Raw genomic sequence first — 21,859 nt, 5'->3', positions numbered from 1 at the left:
ACCAAAGTTGCCGTTTTCGCCTGTCAATCAGGCTGGTCAGGTCGGGAGGGCGTGGTGACATCGCTGGTTCTTCCCCAGCTTTACGTTGGTGGCGTAGTGGTGAACAAGCAGCGCGCGATCTGCGCTGTAATCCCTTGCATCGGTGGGGGCGGCCATCTTCCTGGGGCCGCGCGTGCGCAGATCGAGTGCTCTGCTGCACGGGGCTTCAGGAAAATGGCCGCGGGATGCCGCGCGTGCGCATTAGAGATCGCGGCGGCCATTTTCCCAAAGCCGAGATGCAAACTGAGGAAGAACCAGCGATGTCACCACGCCCTCCCGACCTGACCAGCCTGATTGACAGGCGAAAACGGCGACTTTGGTAAGTTATTTCTCAGCATAGGTGGGGAATCGGGGTACACTACATACACTATAGGAACACACAGCGCAGGCCCTATTTAACAGTATTTATAGCTCAATCTCAAAAAACGGGGTGACAGGTTCCCTTTAAATTAGCACCATTAATTATCAGATCATGAAAAGTATATCTGACTGGGGATATCCAAGGAGTAGCGATGAGCAGTTACTCCCATCTTGGAAAAGCACTGGTGATGAGAGACCTGGCCCATCTATCCATTACTTCCAAATCCTAATAAAAGTATGTAATGTGGTTCTTTTCAAATATACGCCTCTTCCCAAACCTAGTATGTTGTTCATGTTGTTCTTAAGTTCTCTACGTGTCTGGGGGGCAGCATCCAACCAGCGATAGGCTATTTTCTAGCTTGGTATATTATGCGCGAGATGCTCAAGGTTTTTGGATTATTTGGATCCGTCCCCTCTTCTTGAAGACCCAGGATACAATGGATTTGGTTGTATCCAGATATTATATACTACTTGCCTCACAAAGTATAATATATCCTTCGGGTAATTTTCGATGTTCCCGCACTCCCATATCATATGCATGAGATGTGCATCTCCCTGACCACATCTAGGACACGTTGAATCTTGTCTTCCCCCTATTTTATACAACAGACTAGGCGTCCTATAAACCCGATGTAGGAGAGATAGCTGGGACAACCTCTGTCCCTCAGACACGGCCAGCCTATCTACCCATTGGACATCGATCAGGGGGCCTAGGTCCCTTTCTCATTTCGGCCTAACCTGCAATAGAAATGTATCCACATAGGTTAGCAAAAATGCCTTATATAACATGCGTATGTTACCCCTGGAAGATTCAGACATAAGCAGATTAGTGAGGCAATAGTTCTGCTCAATAGTAACCAAATTTGCCCGTTTTCCAAAGGCATGCCTCAGCTGTACGTACTGGTAGAGGACTCTATGTGGGATTACAAATCCAGTTTGAATTTAATCAAAATTATTTTGAAATAATTAAGACAGTCGAATCCACTTATCTTCCCATATTTCAAAGCCTGTAAGCTTCTGTATCTCCACCAAACCTGGGTTATGCCAAGAGGGGCAATATTCTGTGAACCCTGATGTACCTAGTAATTTTTTTTACCTCTATCCGACACTTTAAAGATCATAGAAAGCATTGGATGCTTGACTCTACTGATTTGTAGACCTCTCATTTCCAGAAACCCCACCAGGTCCTTCCATCTTGTGCCCTCTTTTACCAACTGTCCCTCATCCGTCCCCCATGCCCTAAAATGCTGCATTTGGGATACAATATGGCGTACCCACCCACGGATTTGGTATTGCCAGGCCACCATCCCCCTTTGAAGTATCTCTCACCTAATCCTAGCATTTTGTTTCCTCCAAATAAGTTCCCTAAACAGAGTATTAATCTTTTTGAAGAATTGTTTATGTGTCCAGATTGGAGCATTATTTAAAAAGGTACAGAAGTTGCATCAACACCATTTTAATCGGGATGGCTCTTCCAATGACAGACAGCGGGAGGCGACACCAACTATTAACCTTAGTTAGCACCTGAGCATTCTCTGATAACGCCCTAACAAAGTACGTTCGCTGATCTCTCGTTTTAACCTCTCCTAAACATAGGAGTAGGTAATCGGCATAGAAGGACACTCTTTAACCATTGTGTCCACATTTAAAACCATCAATTTCCCTGGAGGTTCGAAAAAAGGCAGCCAATGGCTCTGTTGCCATCGCAAATAACAGAGGGGACAACCCTGCCCAGTGCCTCTTCCCAGGCTAAAGGGCTCAGAGATGTATCTACTAACTCAAATTCTTGCTCTTGGGAAAGGCATACAATAGTTTACCATAACTCATGAAGCTAGATCCAAATCCCATTTTTGCCAGGACGGCCAATAAATAATCCCATTCCAAGCTATCAAAGGCCTTGGCAGTGTCCAATGACAAAATTGCCCTCCCTACTGATCCCCCCAGAGCTAAGCTGGAGACCCAAAAACAGGCGTCCAATATTTATGGATGTGGATCTATGTAGTATAAATCCCATTTAATCTTCATTTACTACTGATGTTATCACCCAGGACCGCCTATTGGCAGGTACTTGTGCTAGCAATGGGAACATAGTAGTATCCCTGACAAAACAATGGACATAAAGGGGTTGTCGCATAGTAAGGCAGCCGCTCACAAGCTATATTGGGGTTGGTCGATGTCAGAGCGAAGCCCCTCTTTGTATGCGAGAGTGGAGAGACACTAGATAACGAGGGGTCCTCAGTGCGGTGCACGCAACCCAACCAATTCAATCAGAGCCATGTATACACTTCTGCAGATGACATATTATATGGTCCGGAACAGGTCTGCACAGAGACCCCACTGATTATTTTGCTGTCTTTTTTTCCTGCCGATTACCACATCGGTTTCAACTTAAAATGGGAAGAGGACCCTTTAAGAAACGAGAGGAACATCCAAAACGTTAAAGCAAGGATCGGCATGTGTGCTAAACCCTCTGCACAGTAATCTGCTTATGAGAAAATCCCTTTGTGTCTTGCCTTGTCCTATATAACACCCTTCCAGCAATCAGCCGCCCCCCTCGCTGCCTGTACACAGGGATCTGGACAGGTTATTGTCCATCGTGGTGGGGGGACGTTGGATTACTAGAGCGTTCCTGTATTATTAGTGGGGAAGGAAGGAGTAATCCTATCAAACATTAACCTGCTGCAGACAAGGAACATGTAGGATCATCTCCAAACTATAGTGTCTCTCTCAGGAGGTTCCTCCATTAGTAATAAGGATCTGGGCACATGGGCGCCTTCCTCAGAAATAGCGCCAAAACTTATTTATAGGGCTATAGTCAGATTAGGAGAATTCACGTAGAAGAGCAGGTCTAGAGTTTAGGCCATGCTTCATGGTTGGTCTACAGCCGCTGGTCTCCTGACCGACACACTAAAGCTCCATAGGCAGTTAGGAGGCCGTCAGTTCAGGTCAGGAGACCTGCGGCCAGTGCATCCCAGTCTGGACTCAGACTGCAAAACAGGCGAGTGAGTGTGCATCAGCCTGTGTAAGGGTAACGTCACACTGAGACGACGCTGCAGAGATACGACAATGATGTCGATCGCTGCAGCGTCGCTGTGTGGTCGCTGGAGAGCTGTCACACAGACCGCTCTCCAGCGACCAACGATCCCGAAGTCCCCGGGTAACCAGGGTAAACATCGGGTTACTAAGCGCAGGGCCGTGCTTAGTAACCCGATGTTTACCCTGGTTACCAGCGTAAAAAAAACCAAACACTACATACTTACATTCCGGTGTCTGTCCCTTGCTGTCTGCTTCCCGCACTGACTGACTGCCGGCCGTAAAGTGAAAGCACAGCACAGCGCGCTGTGCTCTGCTTTCACTTTACGGCCGGCAGTCAGTCAGTGCGGGAAGCAGACGGCAAGGGAGCTGACGGACACCGGAATGTAAGTATGTAGTGTTTGTTTTTTTTTAACTTTTACGCTGGTAACCAGGATAAACATCGGGTTACTAAGCGCAGCCCTGCGCTTAGTAACCCGATGTTTACCCTGGTTACAAGCGAACGCATCGCTGGATCGGTGTCACACACACCGATCCAGCGATGACAGCGGGAGATACAGCGACGAAAGAAAGTTCCAAACGATCTGCTACGACATACGATTCTCAGCAGGGTCCCTGATCGCTGCTGCAAGTCAGACACAGCGATATCGTATGGATATCGCTGGAACGTCACGGATCGTACCATCGTAGCGACAAAAGTGGCACTGTGAGACGGTAGCCTGACACCGATCCAGCGATGCGTTCGCTTGTAACCAGGGTAAACATCGGGTTACTAAGCGCAGGGCCGCGCTTAGTAACCCGATGTTTATCCTGGTTACCAGCGTAAAAGTAAAAAAAAACAAACACTACTACATACTTACATTCCGGTGTCCGTCAGCTCCCTTGCCGTCTGCTTCCCGCACTGACTGACTGCTGGCCGTAAAGTGAAAGCAGAGCACAGCGCGCTGTGCTTTCACTTTACGGCCGGCAGTCAGTCAGTGCGGGAAGCAGACGGCAAGGGACAGACACCGGAATGTAAGTATGTAGTGTTTGTTTTTTTTTACGCTGGTAACCAGGGTAAACATCGGGTTACTAAGCGCGGCCCTGCGCTTAGTAACCCGATGTTTACCCTGGTTACCCGGGGACTTTGGGATCGTTGGTCGCTGGAGAGCGGTCTGTGTGACAGCTCTCCAGCGACCACACAGCGACGCTGCAGCGATCGACATCGTTGTCGTATCGCTGCAGCGTCGTCTCAGTGTGACGATACCCTCACACACACCGATCCAGCGATGACAGCGGGAGATCCAGCGACGAAAGAAAGTTCCAAATGATCTGCTACGACATACGATTCTCAGCAGGGTCCCTGATCGCTGCTGCGTGTCAGACACAGCGATATCGTATGGATATCGCTGGAACGTCACGGATCGTACCGTCGTAGCGACAAAAGTGGCACTCTGAGACGGTACCCTTACAATGCCAATCTATTGCATTATCACACAATGGATTAGATATGCTACCAATGCATGATCATGGAGGTCCGACTGTTAGCATTCCTAGGAAGCCTAAAAAGAAGTGGCCGTGACTGAAACAGCTTTTTTTTCCCTCCTAGAAACAGCCCCACCCTGGTTTATAGGAAAGATCTGGTAATGCGGCTTACCCTTTCTTGAATTTTGCATAAAACACAACTTTTTATTTAACCCCTTTGAACAGAGCTAATTTTGACCAGGCCCAATTTTTGAAATCTGACCAGTTGCCCTGAGATTGTTTTTTCGTCAGACATATTAGTAGAAAATTTTGGTCAACATATGTCCACTTTAATTCTGCATCGCATTTGAAAAAGTGTTTTTGTAACTTAGAAGGGATTTTTTATGAAGTTAGAAAGGTTCAAAGTTGAACAGCAATTTCTCATTTTTCCGTCAAAATTTACAAAACCATTTTTTTTTTAGGGACCACATCAAATTTAGAATGACTTTGGAGGGCTTATATGACAGAAAATGCCCAAAAGTGACATTCTAAAAACTGCACTCCTAAAAACCACATTGAAGAAAGTTCATTAACCCTTCAGGTGCTTCACAGAAATTAATGGAATGTGAAAAAAAAGAGAACATTTTACTTTTTTTTCCCACAAAAAATTAACTTTAGCCCCAAATTTTTCAATTTCACAAGGGTAGCAGGAAAAAATTAACCCCAAAATTTATTGTGTAATTTTTCCTGAGTACACCAATACTCCAAATGTGGGGAGAAAACTACTATTGGGCACATGGCAGGGCTCGAAAGAAGCAACATCGTTTGACTTTTTGAATGTAAATATAGCTGGAATCGAGAGTGGATGCCATGATGCGCTTGGAGAGCCCCTGATGTGCCTTAACCCCACACAAATTACCTCATTTTGAAAGCTAGACCCCTTCAAGGAATGTATCTAGATGCGTGTTGAGCATCTTGAACCTCCAGGTGCTTCATAGAAGCTTATCATGTAGAGCCGTGAAAATAATAATAAAAAAAAAATAATGTTTTAGCCCAAAATTTTGCATTTACACAAAGGTAACAGGAGATATTGCACCATACAATTTGTTGTGCAATTTATCTTAATTATGCCGATACCCAATATGTGGGGGAAAACTACTGTTTGGATACATGGCTGGGCTAGAAAGGGAAGGAGCGCCATTTGACTTTTTTAACACAAAATTTGCTGGAATCATTAGTGGATGCCATGTTGCATTTGGAGAGCCCCAGATGTGCCTAAGCAATGGATCCCCCCCCCCCCCCCAAGTGACCCCATATTGGAAACTAGGCCCCCTCAAGGAATGTATCTAAATGTATGGTGAGCACCTTGAACCCACAGGTGGTTCACAGAAGTTTATAATGTTGAACTGTGAAAATGAAAAGATAAATTATTCCCGCAAAAATGTTGATATTGTCTCAAATTTTTCATTTTCACAAGGGTAACAGGAGGACATGGACCATAAAATTTGTTGTGCAATTTCTCTTGAGTACACAGATTCCCAATATGTGGTCCAAAGCTACTTTTGGAGGTACAGTGCAAAGCTCAGAAGGGAAGAAGCATCATATAGGAGTTCTCCTGAGTGCGCCAATACCCTACATGTAACTTGGGAACTAATTTTGAGTCACAGTGCAAAACTCAGAAGCAAAGGAGGATTGCCATATTTTAGTGCGGAATTTACTGGTACGGTTTGGGGGTGCTATGACCCCCCAAAAGTTAAGCCATTTTAAAAACTGCACCGCTCAAATACTTTTAAACTGTTGTTGGGAAATTTTTTAACCCTTCAGTTAATGCAAAGTGGAATGAAAATAAAAATTGTACCTCTAAAATCTTATTTTAGTCCCACATTTCTCACGTTTGCAAGAAGTAACATGAAAAAGTGGACCCCACAGTTTGTCACCCCCACATGTAGTCAAAAAGTTCAGTTTGGACAAACTTCAGGGCTCGAAGCGGAAGGCGCAATATTTGAATTTTGGAACACAGAGATGGCGGGCACTATCTCGCATTTGTAGGGCCTGTAAGGTGTCTAAAAAGCAGAAGCCAACCATAGCTGACCTCATTTTGGAAACTACACCCCTCAAGTATTTTATCCAGGGGTATATTGAGCCCATGTATGGCAGGCAACGCGTGCATGTTTTTTGGCTGTCCAACAGCTGCAAAACATATGGGGCTGAGACTCAAGCGCCCATGATACATCCATGCATACCCAAGCACCGCGATGCAAACTCGAGTAGTGAGCACATGACCTCAACAATATTCTTCATAAAGTCATCATTTTCTTTTTTTAACTTTTGAAACAACCAAAACCCTGACCCTAAAGCCGAAACCTGACCCTAAGCCCAACCCTGACCCAAACCTTAATGGCAAAGCATGAAATAAAAATTATGTAATTAAAAAAAATTAATCTGACTAAGGGGCGGGGACATGCTAATTATTGTTATTTGATCACTGTGATAGGGAACATAATTTCTCTCCTCTGACACTTTTTTTGTATCAGGGTAGAGAGCAGCGGCTGCAGACACGAGAGTGTGCCCGCACTAATGCTGCTGGACTCCTGAATTGTAAAATACACAGGGCTGGGGATTGATTGCAGGCAGCGCTCGCTCTGGGAATGCAAGCCTTGTCAATCAGGATAAGGGGACCTGCTCGGAATGCTAATTGGAAGGGAAATAATGGTGCTCCTAAAGGTACCGTCACACTCAGCAACTTTACAACGAGAACGACAACGATCCGTGACGTTGCAGCGTCCTGGATAGCGATCTCGTTGTGTTTGACACGCAGCAGCGATCTGGCTCCTGCTGTGATATCGCTGGTCGGAGCTAGAAGGCCAGAACTTTATTTCGTCGTCAGGTCGGCGTGTATCGTCATGTTTGACAGCAAAAGTAACGATGCCTGCAATGTTTTAACATGGAGCTAACAACCAGCGAGAACGAGAAGTGAGTCGCCGTTACGTCACTGGATCGCTCCTGCATCGTTCTGGAGCTGCTGTGTTTGACGTCTCTACAGCGACCTAAACAGCGACGCTCCAGCGATCTAGTTTACGTCGGCTCGTTGTCTATATCGCTGCAGCGTCGCTGAGTGTGACGGTACCTTAAGAGCTTGGCTGCACCAAAAGTACTTGGAGACCCTATCATTTGCATATGAAATAAAAACACTAAAGGTACCGTCACATTAAGGCCATGTTCACACAGTGCGTTTTTTACCGCGGAACCGCGGCGGTTTTGCCGCTGCGGTTCCGCAGCTGTTTTCCATGCAGGGTACAGTACACTGTACCCTATGGAAAACAGGACACACTGTGCACATGGTCCGGAAATTGTAAAAAAAAAGACGCGCTGAATAGCTCCCGGAAAAAAGAAGGAGCATGTCAATTCTTTTTCCGGAGCCGCAGCGGTTCTGCACCCATAGACCTCCATTGTGAGGTCCAAACCGCAGTAAAACCCGCAGATCAAAAATATATCTGCGGGTTTTACTGCGGTTTGATGTGCAGAACCGCTGCAGCAGGAAGTGCGGAGAGCGGGCGGAAGTGCGTGGGCGGAGTGTGGCTGCCCCCCCCGTGTTCCGATCCCGCCCCCCCCGTGCTCCGATGCCCCCCCCCAGTGCTCCGATGCCCCCCCCCAGTGCTCTGATGCCCCCCCCGTGCCCTAATCTCCCCCCCTTATACTCACCCGGCGTCCCGGTGTCCGTCCGGCCGTCTTCTCCCTGGGCGCCGCCATCTTGCAAAATAGCGGGCGCATGCGCAGTGCGCCCGCCGAATCTGCCGGCCGGCAGATTCGTTCCAAAGTGCATTTTGATCACTGAGATATAACCTATCTCAGTGATCAAAATAAAAAAATAGTAAATGACACCCCCCCCCCCTTTGTCACCCCCATAGGTAGGGACAATAAAAAAAATAAAGAATTTTTTTTTTTTTTTTTTCACTAAGGTTAGAATAGGGGTAGGGGTAGGGTTAGGGGTAGGGTTAGGGGTAGGGTTAGGGGTAGGGTTAGGGGTAGGGTTAGGGGTAGGGTTAGGGGTAGGGTTAGGGGTAGGGTTAGGGGTAGGGTTAGGGGTAGGGTTAGGGTTAGGGGTAGGGTTAGGGGTAGGGTTAGGGTTAGGGGTAGGGTTAGGGTATTTTCAGCCATTTTAACCCTAAAAAAATTCCTAGAAAACACACAGACTCTGGCTAGAAAACTGCATCAAAAAAACGCATCAAAAAACGCATCAAAAACGGACCAAAAAAAGGACCTGCGTTTTCTGCCAAGAGCTGCAGTTTTTTAAAAAACAGTCAGGAAAAAAAAAGGATGGAAATCCTGAACGTGTGAACATACCCTAAGCGACGCTGCAGCGATATAGACAACGATGCCGATCGCTGCAGCGTCGCTGTTTAGTCGTTGTGTGGTCGCTGGAGAGCTGTCACACAGACAGCTCTCCAGCGACCAACGATGCCGAAGTCCCCGGGTAACCAGGGTAAACATCGAGTTACTAAGCGCAGGGCCGCGCTTAGTAACCCGATGTTTACCCTGGTTACCATTGTAAATGTCAAAAAAAAAAAAAAACACTACATACTTACATTCTGGTGTCTGTCGCGTCCCCCCGGCGTCAGCTTCCCTGCACTGTTTAAGCGCCGGCCGTAAAGCAGAGCGGTGACGTCACCGCTGTGCTCTGCTTTACGGCCGGCTGGCGCTGACACAGTGCAGAGAAGCAGAACGCCGGGGGACGCGACAGACCCCGGAATGTAAGCATGTAGTGTTTTTTTTTTTTACATTTACAATGGTAACCAGGGTAAATATCGGGTTACTAAGCGCGGCCCTGCGCTTAGTAACCCGATGTTTACCCTGGTTACAAGTGAACACATCGCTGGATCGGCGTCACACACGCCGATTCAGCGATGTCAGCGGGTGATCCAGCGACAAAATAAAGTTCTGGCCTTCTAGCTCTGACCAACGATGTCACAGCAGGAGCCAGATCGCTGCTGTGTGTCAAACACAACGATATCGCTATCCAGGAAGCTGCAACGTCACGGATCGCTATCGTTCTAAAGTCGCTCAGTGTAAAGGTACCTTAAGTCACTAAAACTAGTTTGGGTGAGTGCAAGGTGGGCTCATTAGCTGGTGGGAGGAAGCAGCGGGCCTGTAAAACTCACTATTCATCACATCCAAAGCTTTAAATATCATGACCACAACGACATGAGGGCAGCTGTCCAGCACTATGAGTGACAGTGGACAGGTGATGCCAACAGAGGCAGACAGTGCTACCGATCCTCTGGAGACTACGTATGCAGGACAAATGACCAGCAATGCCAGTCTTGTATACAGACGTAGGATGAGGACATATAGTTGTCACAGGGGGTCCTTCTGTATGAGACCCCTCAGTGACTTAGGATGTGTGGATCATGTAATGCATAACCAGATGATACCAGGTGATCTATAGTGTTTAGATATGACGGACCCCCGGTGATCATTCCAACAATGGTCTCAAATGTACATGCATATTGTGTATCCAATACACGCCAATAATAGAAACGTGAAATGGGGTCCTCCACTACTCTACAAGCCCAAATATAACAAAAAATACTGTACTCTTCTCCCATACCAGCGACCGCTCCTTTGCACTCTGTACTGTGTCCCCCATGTTTCCTGGCAATGACATCCAGTAGGAATGGGTGGGGCAGAGGGAGTCATGTGTCCACCCCAAACCAACGACCACTGATCGACTGCAGCCTTCATATTATGTCGGGTCTGGCTTCTTCCGCTTGGATAAAATGTGGAGGCCACTGATTGGCTGTAACGGCCAAGTGATACCCCCACGAGACGGGACATTGATGCTAGGTGACACAGTATGGAGGAACAATGCTAGTCTGGGAGGCAAGTATAGTTTGTTTGTTTTTTCCCCACCTTATACCCATTAAGATTAATTACAGTTGTGGAGAACTGTTATGTTTGCTAATGACAGGTGTTATGAAGGCAATCCAGAAACACAGTGTGCTTAACGATCAGAGCGCACACAGTGATCTGACAAATACCCAAAAATACAAGAACGAGCTCTGAGACGTGGAAACTCTGTAGACTGCACACCTGAACCTATCCTAAACACAACTAAAAGCGGCTGTGGATTGCGCCTAACAACTACCTAGGCAACTCGGCACAGCCTAAGAAACTAGCTAGCCTGAAGATAGAAAAATAGGCCTGACTTGCCCCAGAGAAATTCCCCAAAGGAAAAGGCAGCCCCCCACATATAATGACTGTGAGTAAGATGAAACGACAAAACGTAGGGATGAAATAGATTCAGCAAAGTGGGGCCCGATATTCTAGGACAGAGCGAGGACAGTAAAGCGAACTTTGCAGTCTACAAAAAACCCTAACGCAAAACCACGCAAAGGGGGCAAAAAAACCCCCACCGTGCCGAACTAACGGCACGGCGGTACACCCTTTGCGTCTCAGAGCTTCCAGCAAAACAAAAGACAAGCTGGACAGAAAAAAAGCAACAAAAAAGCAAAAAGCACTTAGCTATACAGAGCAGCAGGTCACAGGAACAATCAGGAGAAGCTCAGATCCAACACTGAAACATTGACAAGGAGCAAGAATAGCAGCATCAGGCGGAGTTAAGTAATGAAGCAGTTAACGAGCTCACCAGAACACCTGAGGGAGGAAGCTCAGAAGCTGCAGTACCACTTGTGACCACAGGAGTGAATTCAGCCACAGAATTCACAACAGTACCCCCCCCTTGAGGAGGGGTCACCGAACCCTCACCAGAGCCCCCAGGCCGACCAGGATGAGCCGCATGAAAGGCACGAACAAGATCGGAAGCATGAACATCAGAGGCAAAAACCCAGGAATTATCTTCCTGAGCATAACCCTTCCATTTAACCAGATACTGGAGTTTCCGTCTAGAAACACGAGAATCCAAAATCTTCTCCACAATATACTCCAATTCCCCCTCCACCAAAACCGGGGCAGGAGGTTCAACAGATGGAACCATAGGTGCCACGTATCTCCGCAACAACGACCTATGGAATACATTATGTATGGAAAAGGAGTCTGGGAGGGTCAAACGAAAAGACACAGGATTGAGAACCTCAGAAATCCTATACGGACCAATAAAACGAGGTTTAAATTTAGGAGAGGAAACCTTCATAGGAATATGACGAGAAGATAACCAAACCAGATCCCCAACATGAAGTCGGGGACCCACACGGCGTCTGCGATTAGCGAAAAGTTGAGCTTTCTCCTGGGACAAGATCAAATTGTCCACTACCTGAGTCCAGATCTGCTGCAACCTATCCACCACAGAATCCACACCAGGACAGTCCGAAGACTCAACCTGTCCTGAAGAGAAACGAGGATGGAACCCAGAATTGCAAAAAAATGGAGAAACCAAGGTAGCCGAGCTGGCCCGATTATTAAGGGCGAACTCAGCCAACGGCAAAAAGGACACCCAATCATCCTGGTCTGCAGAAACAAAACATCTCAGATATGTTTCCAAGGTCTGATTGGTTCGTTCGGTCTGGCCATTAGTCTGAGGATGGAAAGCCGAGGAAAAGGATAGGTCAATGCCCATCCTACCACAAAAGGCTCGCCAAAACCTTGAAACAAACTGGGAACCTCTGTCAGAAACAATATTCTCAGGAATGCCATGCAACCGAACCACATGCTGAAAGAACAAAGGTACCAAATCAGAGGAGGAAGGCAATTTAGCCAAGGGCACCAGATGGACCATTTTAGAAAAGCGATCACAGACCACCCAAATGACTGACATCTTTTGAGAAACGGGAAGGTCAGAAATGAAATCCATCGAAATATGTGTCCAAGGCCTCTTTGGGACCGGCAAGGGCAAAAGCAACCCACTGGCACGAGAACAGCAGGGTTTAGCCCTAGCACAAATCCCACAGGACTGCACAAAAGTACGTACATCCCGTGACAGAGATGGCCACCAGAAGGATCTAGCCACTAACTCTCTGGTACCAAAGATTCCAGGATAACCAGCCAACACCGAACAATGAAGTTCAGAGATAAGTTTATTAGTCCACCTATCAGGGACGAACAGTTTCTCTGCTGGACAACGATCAGGTTTATTCGCCTGAAATTTTTGCAGCACCCGCCGCAAATCAGGGGAGATGGCAGACACAATGACTCCTTCCTTGAGGATACCCGCTGGCTCAGATAAACCCGGAGAGTCGGGCACAAAACTCCTAGACAGAGCATCCGCCTTCACATTTTTAGAGCCCGGAAGGTACGAAATCACAAAGTCGAAGCGGGCAAAAAATAACGACCAACGGGCCTGTCTAGGATTCAAGCGCTTGGCAGACTCGAGATAAGTCAAGTTCTTATGATCAGTCAATAGCACCACGCGATGCTTAGCTCCTTCAAGCCAATGACGCCACTCCTCGAATGCCCACTTCATGGCCAGCAACTCTCGATTGCCCACATCATAATTACGCTCAGCGGGCGAAAACTTCCTGGAAAAGAAAGCACATGGTTTCATCACTGAGCAATCAGAACCTCTCTGTGACAAAACCGCCCCTGCTCCAATCTCAGAAGCATCAACCTCGACCTGGAACGGAAGAGAAACATCTGGCTGACACAACACAGGGGCAGAACAAAAACGACGCTTCAACTCCTGAAAAGCTTCCGCAGCAGCAGAAGACCAATTAACCAAATCAGCACCCTTCTTGGTCAAATCGGTCAATGGTTTGGCAATGCTAGAAAAATTACAGATGAAGCGACGATAAAAATTAGCAAAGCCCAGGAACTTTTGCAGACTTTTCAGAGATGTCGGCTGAATCCAATCCTGGTTGGCTTGGACCTTAACTGGATCCATCTCGATAGTAGAAGGGGTAAAGATGAACCCTAAAAATGAAACTTTCTGCACACCGAAGAGACACTTTGATCCCTTCACAAACAAAGAGTTAGCACGCAGGACCTGAAAAACCATTCTGACCTGCTTCACATGAGACTCCCAATCATCTGAGAAGATCAAAATGTCATCCAAGTAAACAATCAGGAATTTATCCAGATACTCACGGAAGATGTCATGCATAAAAGACAAACACAGATGGAGCATTGGCAAGTCTGAACGGCATCACTAGATACTCAAAATGACCCTCGGGCGTATTGAATGCAGTTTTCCATTCATCTCCTTGCCTGATTCTCACCAGATTATACGCACCACGAAGATCTATCTTAGTGAACCAACTAGCCCCCTTAATCCGAGCAAACAAGTCAGATAACAATGGCAAGGGATACTGAAATTTAACAGTGATCTTATTAAGAAGGCGGTAATCAATACACGGTCTCAGCGAACCATCCTTCTTGGCTACAAAGAAGAACCCTGCTCCCAGTGGTGAAGACGATGGGCGAATATGTCCCTTCTCCAGGGATTCCTTCACATAACTGCGCATAGCGGCGTGTTCGGGCACGGATAAATTAAATAATCGACCTTTAGGGAATTTACTACCAGGAATCAAATTGATAGCACAATCACAATCCCTATGCGGAGGTAGAGCATCGGACTTGGGCTCTTCAAATACATCCTGATAATCAGACAAGAACTCTGGGACCTCAGAAGGGGTGGATGACGAAATCGACAAAAATGGAACATCACCATGTACCCCCTGACAACCCCAGCTGGATACCGACATGGAATTCCAATCCAATACTGGATTATGGGTTTGTAGCCATGGCAACCCCAACACGACCACATCATGCAGATTATGTAGCACCAGAAAGCGAATAACTTCCTGATGTGCAGGAGCCATGCACATGGTCAGCTGGGCCCAGTATTGAGGTTTATTCTTGGCCAAAGGTGTAGCATCAATTCCTCTCAATGGAATAGGACACCGCAAAGGCTCCAAGAAAAACCCACAACGTTTAGCATAATCCAAATCCATCAGATTCAGGGCAGCGCCCGAATCCACAAACGCCATGACAGAAAACGACGACAAAGAGCATATCAAGGTAATGGACAGAAGGAATTTGGACTGTACAGTACCAATGACGGCAGACCTAGCGGACCGCTTAGTGCGCTTAGGACAATCAGAAATAGCATGAGTGGAATCACCACAGTAGAAACACAGACCATTCAGACGTCTGTATTCCTGCCGTTCAACTCTAGTCATAGTCCTATCGCACTGCATAGGCTCAGGTTTAACCTCAGGCAGTACCGCCAAATGGTGCACAGATTTACGCTCGCGCAAGCGTCGACCGATCTGAATGGCCAAAGACAAAGACTCATTCAAACCAGCAGGCATAGGAAATCCCACCATGACATCCTTAAGAGCCTCAGAGAGACCCTTTCTGAACAAAGCTGCCAGCGCAGATTCATTCCACTGAGTGAGTACTGACCATTTCCTAAATTTCTGACAATATACTTCTATATCATCCTGACCCTGGCACAAAGCCAGCAAATTTTTCTCAGCCTGATCCACTGAATTAGGCTCATCGTACAGCAATCCGAGCGCCAGGAAAAACACATCGACACTACTCAATGCAGGGTCTCCTGGCGCAAGAGAAAATGCCCAGTCTTGAGGGTCGCCGCGCAAAAAAGAAATAATAATCAAAACCTGTTGAATAGGATTACCAGAAAAATGAGGTTTCAAGGCCAGAAATAGCTTACAATTATTTTTGAAACTTAGAAACTTAGTTCTATCTCCAAAAAACAAATCAGGAATAGGAATTCTTGGTTCTAACATAGATTTCTGATCAATAGTATCTTGAATTTTTTGTACATTTATAACGAGATTATCCATTGAAGAGCACAGACCCTGAATATCCATGTCCACACCTGTGTCCAGAATCACCCAAATGTCTAGGGGAAAAAAAAAAAGTGAACACAGAGCTGAGAAAAAAAAAAAAAAAATGATGTCAGAACTTTCTCTTTCCCTCTATTGAGAATCATTAGTTAGGCTCCTTGTACTGTTATGTTTGCTAATGACAGGTGTTATGAAGGCAATCCAGAAACACAGTGAGCTTAGCGATCAGAGCGCACACAGTGATCTGACAAATACCCAAAAATACAAGAACGAGCTCTGAGACGTGGAAACTCTGTAGACTGCACACCTGAACCTATCCTAAACACAACTAAAAGCGGCTGTGGATTGCGCCTAACAACTACCTAGGCAACTCGGCACAGCCTAAGAAACTAGCTAGCCTGAAGATAGAAAAATAGGCCTGACTTGCCCCAGAGAAATTCCCCAAAGGAAAAGGCAGCCCCCCACATATAATGACTGTGAGTAAGATGAAAAGACAAAACGTAGGGATGAAATAGATTCAGCAAAGTGGGGCCCGATATTCTAGGACAGAGCGAGGACAGTAAAGCGAACTTTGCAGTCTACAAAAAACCCTAACGCAAAACCACGCAAAGGGGGCAAAAAAAAACCACCGTGCCGAACTAACGGCACGGCGGTACACCCTTTGCGTCTCAGAGCTTCCAGCAAAACAAAAGACAAGCTGGACAGAAAAAAAGCAACAAAAAAGCAAAAAGCACTTAGCTATACAGAGCAGCAGGTCACAGGAACAATCAGGAGAAGCTCAGATCCAACACTGAAACATTGACAAGGAGCAAGGATAGCAGCATCAGGCGGAGTTAAGTAATGAAGCAGTTAACGAGCTCACCAGAACACCTGAGGGAGGAAGCTCAGAAGCTGCAGTACCACTTGTGACCACAGGAGTGAATTCAGCCACAGAATTCACAACAGAGAACGCTTTAAACCACTTTTTAAAGGGAATCTGTCAGCAGGTTTAAGCCATGTAACATAAGAGAAGCATGATGTAGGGATAGAGACCCTGATTCCAGAGATGTGTCTCTTACTGGGTTGCTTGCTGCAGCTTTAAAGTATTCTCTGCTGCAGATGTATCAGTGCTCTGATGAAGGTCTGGTCCAAAACGCGCGTCGGAGTTTGGCGCCACAGGTCTTCTATTCAGCATAGCAGCTCTGAGGTATGTACCTCTAATGTGCCCTTTCATGCATTATTGATAACACTCATGGCCTCCACAAGCCATTTACTGCCAAGATGTGGCTCCTCTGGTGGTTACCCTCTTAAGGATTTGCATGAGCCTGCCACTTTGAACTCCGCCTTCCCATGCTTTTGGGTGGTAATACTTCTAATTGCCTTTACCTCCATACCCTCTATTTGTATGGGTCTGTACAATACTGCCATTTTTTGCACTGTTTGCAGACTTTCAGTGGCATATGTGAATGCATATACTTTGTGTTATCATTCATACTCTTAGGGTATGTGCACACGTTGTGGATTCCATTGCAGATTTCCTGCAGTTTATGTGTGGACTATACCTGCATTTTTACACTTACGAATTCCTATTATGGAATAGGTGGAAAACGCTGCGGAATCCGCACAAAGAATTGACATGCTGCGGAAAATAAATTGCTGCGTTTCTGTGCGGAATTTTCCGTAGTATGTGCACTGCGGATTTGGTTTTCCATAGGTTTACATGGTACTGTACAACGCATGGAAAACTGCTGCGGATCCGCAGCCAAATCTGGAACGTGTGCTCATACCCTTAGAATTCGCCTTTTGCACATTTATGGTCACATGTTTTTCTTGTTAGTTGCACGTTGCACTTTATTGACCTAATTTATGGATACAATCTATTCCTATATTTCATCTACTGCGGTGTTTCCATCTATCCCGAATTATTATTTTAATACATTTTATTCATTAATTTTTTTGTGAGCGCCTTCTGTGCCACCACTTACCATTGTACTAGGTAATAAAAAAATTATGTGCACACTTTGCAGAAAATCCACTGCGGAAACGCTGCGGTTTAAAAGAAGTAGGGTATGTGCACACGTTGCAGATTCTCTGTGGATACGCAGCGTTTTTTGAGGTGCAGAAACGCTGCAGATCCGCAATAGATTTACAGTACAATGTAAATCAATGAGAAAAAAAAATGCTGTGCACACTGTGGAAAATCCGCTGCGGTTTAAAGGAAGTAGCATGTCACTTATTTTTTTGTGAATCTGCAGCGTTTTTGTACCCATTCCATTATAGAAAACCGCAGGGGTAAAAAACGCAGCAAATCCGCAAGAAAACCGCAGCAAAAACGCACAAAAAAACGCTGCGGAACTGCACAAAAAACGCCACAAATCCGCAGGTGTGTTTTCTTCCAGGAGAGGCAGAATCCGCACCAGAAATTCCTAAGCCTAATCCGCAACGTGTGCACATAGTGTAAGTGTAAAAACATGGCCATGATCATAACAAGATAGGTGTCACTGTCTAGCAGGAGACCACTGCCCCCCAGCAAGCAGGAGGCCTCAGGAGCGGCACACTGCTGCAGAAGACGATTACACAACCCTGTGGCACTCCAAGTATGTCCTGACCCCAGTTACTCCGCCATATTATAGGATCTGACTCCTATGTTCGCACGCATAGTGGAGACGGGATTTCATAAAATCCCCTCCACTATGCTGTAACATCTGGACGCTGCGGGTTGAATGCTGCGGCTGTACGCAGTGTTCAATCCGCAGCTAATCCGGATCCAATCCGGCCCGTGGACACATACCCTAAAAGGGGTTGTCGGACTAGATTGTCCAGGGTCCTGTTTCTAGCAAATGGCAGATTTTGCCCTGGGACACCAGGGGCCATCTCACTGTTGTGAAAAAGGCTTAACCCCTTAGTGACGGAGCCAAATTTTTGAAATCTGACCAGTGTCACTTTATGTGGTAATAACTCTGCAACTCTTCAACAAATCCCAGTGATTTTGAGATTGTTTTTTCATGACACATTATACTTTATGATAATGGTAAATTTAGGTCAATATGTTTTGTGTTTAATTATAAAAAATAGAAAAATGTTGAGAAAAATGTTAAAAAATTAGCAATTTTCAAAATTTGAATGTTTATCCCTTTAATCCAGATGGTCATACCACAGCAAACCATTAATAAATAACATTTCCCACACGTCTGCTTTACATCAGCACCTTTTGTAAAATGTTATTTTATTTTGTTAGCATTTTAGGAGGTTTAAAAATGTAGCAGCAATTTTTCATTTTTTCAAGGAAATTCACTAAATTTATTTTTTTAAGGACTTATCCATGTTTGAAGTGACTTTAGGGGTCTCATATATTGGGAAACCCCCAAACGTGATACCATTTTAAAAATAGCGCCCCCTGACATATTGAAAACTGCTGTCAGGTAGTTTATTAACCCTTCGGGTGCTTTACAGGAATTAATGCAAAGTGTTATGACAGAAATGAAAATGTGTATTTTTACCACCTAAATGTCGCTAACATCTGAACAGATTACTATAGCCGTCAGACTCTAATGCTGCTATTTGGTCGTGAACTGCCACGGCAAACATCAGGACCACACAATCATAATCTGAGGGCACCAATTGGGCTAAAGAGGAAGCCCCCACACTCTGTTAACCATTTATATTGATGTAGTCACTATTGACAGCAGTATCTAAGGGGTTAAACAGATATGGACGGTGCAAACACTGATCGTGGCTGATACAGCAAGTTGTCAGCTATAGTGTACAACCGACAGATGATGAATTGTCACCTGTATGGGGAGGCTATTCTCTTATATCTCAGGTCAGTTAAAAGACGTATTGGCTGTCATTAAGGGGTTAAAGCCACTAAAGACATAGCAAAAAGCAAAAGTGTATAGTAAAGGGAAACGGTCAGCAGGTTTCTGCTCTGCATCTGAGAGCGGCATAATGTAGAGGCAGTGACCCTGATTCCGACAATGTATCACTTTCCGAGCTACAAAATATTTTCATAAAATCACAATTCTGCTGCCAATCAGTGCTGGGTTATACACAGCTCATGAATATGGAGGACTACAGGGCAGCAGGGTTACTAGTCCTCTAATAATAATCCGCTGATAAAACTGTGATTTTATACAAACTACAGCAAGCAGCCCAGTAAGAGACACATCTCTAGAATAAGGGCCAATGTCTCTACATTATCCTGCTCTCAGGTTAGGTGGCAAATATCTGGTGACAGATTCTCATCCAGAGTTCCCCAAAAGAGAGGAAGTACTGTCACTTTCGAAATGGTAAGGCTATATGGAGGGGTGTGGAGTCAAAAGAGAAGGACATTTTTGAAGGACAAACTTCAAGCATAGATCTATGCAGTGTATCATTACTGCACGTATAGTAAAACGCAGGAGTAACGTGATATGGCACCACGGGTTTATACAGTACTAGATGGTGGCCCGATTCTAACGTATCGGGTATTCTAGAATATGTAGGTAGTATATAGCACAGGCTACTTACTATATTGCACAGTGACGTAGTATATAACACAACCAACGTAGTATATAACAGAGCTACGTAGTATGTAACACAGCGTACGTAGTATATAGCAGAGCTACGTAGTATATAACACAGCCACGTAGTATATAACATAGCCACGTAGTGTATTGCACAGGTATGTAGTATATTGGTCAGCCAAGTAGTATATAGCAGAGCCACGTAGTAAATAACATAGCCACGTAGTATATTGTAGAGCCATGTAGTATATTGCACAGGCACGTAGTATATTGCACAGTCACGTAGTGTATTGCACAGCATAACAGAGCCCACGCAGTATATAACACAGCCCACGTAGTATATAGCAATGTGGACACTATATGCAAGGTTAAAAAAGACTTAAAATAAAAAAGAAACATATACTCACCCTCCGAAGGCCCCTTGAAGTCCTGGCACCTGTGTGCGGTGCACGCGGCAGCTTCCGGTCCCAGGGTTGGTATGAGCGCAGGACCTGTGATGACGTCGCAGTCACATGACCGTGACGTCATGGCAGGTTCTTCTCGCACAGCATCCTTGGCACCGGAACCTGCCGCTTGCACTGCTGAGGACAGCGCACCACGTCGGAGGGTGAGAATAACCTTTTTTTTTTATTATTATTATTTGTCACATTAGATCTTTTTACTATTGATGCTGCATACGCAGCATCAATAGTAAAAAGTTGGTCACACAGGGTTAATAGCTGCGTAACGGAGTGCGTTACACCGCGGTCCGTTAAGCTGGTGTTAACCCTGTGTGAGCACTCAGTGCTGACTGCAGGACAGTAAAGCAGCGGCCATTTTGCTGCCAGACTATGGCCGTCGCTGATTGGTCGTGGCCGTTTTGCCACGACCAATCAGCGACTTGGATTTCCATGACAGACAGAGGCCGCGACCAATGAATATCTGTGACAGACAGACAGACGGAAGTGACCCTTAGACAATTATATAGTAGACAGTTACAGCAGGGGCACTTATTCACGTCTATGGGGCACAACACAGAATTTTGGCCCCTCTGACAGTAACAGGAGCCCCAAAAGAGCACGACTCCTGAACAAATCATCACAGGTCAGTCTGATATACATACACAACATACACAAAGCCTCAAGACAAGGAAATGATGCTCAGTAGTGTGTGTGGCCTCCACGTGCCTATATGACCTCCCTACAATGCCTGGGCATGCTCCTGATGAGCCGGGGGATGGTCTCCTCCCAGACCTGGACTTAAGCATCCACCAACTCCTGGACAGTCTGTGGTGCAACGTGACGTTGGTGGGTGGTGCGAGACATGATGTCCCAATCGGATTCAGGTCTGGGGAACGGGTGGGCCAGTCCATAGCTTCAATGCCTTTATCTTGCAGGAACTGCTGACACACTCCAGCCACATGAGGTGTGGCATTGTCCTGCAATAGGATGAACCCAGGGCCATCCGCACCAGCATATGGTCTCACAAGGGGTCTGAGGATCTCATCTCGGTACCTAATGGCAGTCAGGCTACCTCTGACGAGTACCTCTGCAGGCAGCAGATCGCTCTCCACGGCGTCTCCAGACTGTCACGTGCTCAGCGTGCACCTGCTCCTTGCATAAAGGCTGAGGTAGCAGTCCTGCTGCTGGGTTCTTGCCCTCCTACATCCCCCTCCACGTCTCCTGGTATTTGCCCCATGTTCTGGACATTGTGCATAGACACAGCTACCATTGATGTGCCACCCTTGATGAGCTGCAC

At 46.0% G+C, this 21,859-nt stretch overlaps 1 protein-coding gene across 1 annotated transcript in view; it reads right to left on the bottom strand.

Moving 5' to 3' along the window:
- Positions 1 to 21,859, bottom strand: part of CCDC47 (coiled-coil domain containing 47) — a 46,755-nt gene that overhangs the window by 24,126 nt on the left and 770 nt on the right. The window lies entirely within an intron of this gene.

Source organism: Ranitomeya imitator, chromosome 2 (genome assembly GCF_032444005.1).
Source record: "Ranitomeya imitator isolate aRanImi1 chromosome 2, aRanImi1.pri, whole genome shotgun sequence".
NCBI lineage: Eukaryota > Metazoa > Chordata > Amphibia > Anura > Dendrobatidae > Ranitomeya > Ranitomeya imitator.
This window is presented reverse-complemented; position numbering and strand designations above follow the sequence as displayed.